Here is a 2,469-nt window from a genome sequence, read left to right on the forward strand (position 1 = left end):
AAATAGGGATTTCTACTATGATAGTTTATTGACTAATTTGATTTCAATACTCATTTCTAAAAGTATCTAATATCTTTTAGTTAGCCCTGAAATATGACAAATGAGGAACAAACTATATTGCCTTGGTGAAATATATGCTAAAATGGAATTGTTGGTTTGAGGTGGTGGTATCTGTTATGCTCCTGGCTTTTCCAGATTAGTTCCTTGCATGCTCTCAATATGGTTGTATGACATAGACAAAATGGAATGAATGCTGCTTGATTGAGATAATACCCAAACTTGTCAATGATCTAAGCTTCTCTCTCTTTTTTTTTCTTTTTGAGAGAGTATTTTATCCAAAATAAATATAACCCATCCTATAATATGTGAAACTTTGGGTCTGCAAATGTTCTATCAATAACCAACTTGAAGTCTACTTATATTGGGTTAGAAAGTCTTACATTAAAGCAAACAGCTCTTTTAATAAAAACAAAAATTTGTTAGATTCAAAATATTATTTTGAAAGTTTTAAATTTATTTCTTTAAAATACTATATAGTATTTTTGTTAAATTGCAGCATAGCAATGATAACTTGAAATGATTCTTACTGTTGGTGATTCTAAAGATTTTCATATTCCTTTTGTTATTGTTGATGCTGTACTAAGATCCAGATTATCTTTGCAAAACTCAGCTTGCTCACAATTATTTTTACTATTCTTTTTTTCCATATATTTTTATTGTAATTAATAGAAGGGTTACATTATATTCACCTGATAGAGGGTGCATTATTTTACATACATTGATACCCTTTCTTATGTCTTGATCCCCATTTCCCTCCTCCCACCCCGCATCTCATCTTGTTTTCCTCCTTCCCAATCCAACTTCAAATAACCAAATACGCATATATCCAATATATCAGATAACAAGGTGAAATACTGTAACAATATGAGATAACCAAAGGACAGCAAAAGTGAGCACTAAATCTTGAATATACTTTAGATGAGATGAATTGATCTTTTTATTGTATTTTTTTTTCTTTTTAGAAAGCCAGTTTATTTTTAAAGCTCTGTAACAAATTTCTAGCGGGTGGCAATGGTTATCTGCCATACCCATAACCAAGTTGTCAGTGTAGCCAGCCAACAAGAGTGTGGCCATCAGCCGTCCAGGCCAAGGAGATGTACTGGGGTGGCTCTGCCTTGCTACTGGTGCTGATAACTTCTTGTTTGAATTCATCGACAATGATCTTGCCTTCGAAGTCCCTGATCTTGATGCTGGGGCCAGTGGCAGCTCAGAGTCAGGAGCAGTTGGGGCTAAAGAACAGAGCGTGGATGATGTGTCCGCCATCTAGGGTGTAGAGGTGCTTGGCTTCATTGAGGTTCCACAGCAGGGCCAGGCTGTCCTTGCCTCTGGAAGCACAGAGAGAACCATCCGGAGAGACAGTCTCAGTGTTCAGATCGCCTGTGTGGCCAATGTGATTGGCCTTCAGCTTACAGTTAGCCAATCTCCACATCTTGACCTGCTTGTCCCAGCCACATGAGACGATGATAGGATTGCTGCTGTTGGGTGAAAACCGGACACCAAGAGTATTCCCTAACTTGATGGTTTTTGTCTAGGGATCCAGAAACAATCTGCCGGTGGTCAGAGAAGGCCACACTCAGCAGGTCCTTGGTATGGCCTGCAAATCGTCTTGTGGTGGTGCCGGTTGTAACATCCCACAGGCGCAGGGCTCAGTCCCAGGAGCCGGAGAGGGCAAACTGGCTATCTGAGAAGATGACCAGGTCACTGATCAAGTGAGAGTGACCTCGGAGAGCACGCTGCGTGATGCCATCCTGAATTTCACCCCGGCTCAGCTTCCACATGATGGTCTTCTTCGAGAGGCCGACAATATCATGTCCGGGAACCGCGGGTAGTGGCTATCTGAATTATCCAGCCACTGTGGCCCTTGAGGGAGCCACCGAGGCTCATCTGCTCAGTCATGAGGAGGCTGGCACTGGATAGCTCAGAGAGGAGAAGACCACCTGTTTTACTGGAAGGGAAATGTATAGAGAGGTTACGGTTAGATTCGTCAGGTACTGGGTACATTAGTTCTCAAACACTGAGATCCCTTTTCATGCTGTTGTGTTTTTTTGTATTCTTAAAAAAAAATAAAAACTTCTTCACCTATGATTAATGCCCAGCTTTGAGGCTTAGCCAAGTTTTTCCTTTTTTATTTCCTCTTAACTTCCTAGTCTGCATCGAGCTTGGTGCTTGCAGGCATTTCCTCTACCACTATAGTTTTTTACTTAATTCTATTTCTTATAAAGTCTTCTCCAGAGCATTGCAATTGTCTCTTTATGTTCCTGACACCTACCTAGTCAATGAAACTTCTATAACTTGTCTTCTGGTGAGTCCAAGCACCAGTAACACTGGAATCATATAGAATGCATCTACTTGGCTACATGTCTTGAAGCAGAATGTGTATGTCAAAAAATCTGTGCCTCAAGGCAAATG

At 40.4% G+C, this 2,469-nt stretch overlaps 1 pseudogene; it reads right to left on the bottom strand.

The window, feature by feature from the left end:
- Positions 1 to 998: 998 nt before the first annotated feature.
- On the bottom strand, positions 999 to 1,996 carry LOC150061662 (small ribosomal subunit protein RACK1 pseudogene; annotated as a pseudogene).
- Between the last annotated feature and the right edge of the window lie 473 nt (positions 1,997 to 2,469).

Source organism: Megascapheus bottae, chromosome 6 (assembly GCF_031878675.1).
Source record: "Megascapheus bottae isolate mThoBot1 chromosome 6, mThoBot2.hap1, whole genome shotgun sequence".
NCBI lineage: Eukaryota > Metazoa > Chordata > Mammalia > Rodentia > Geomyidae > Megascapheus > Megascapheus bottae.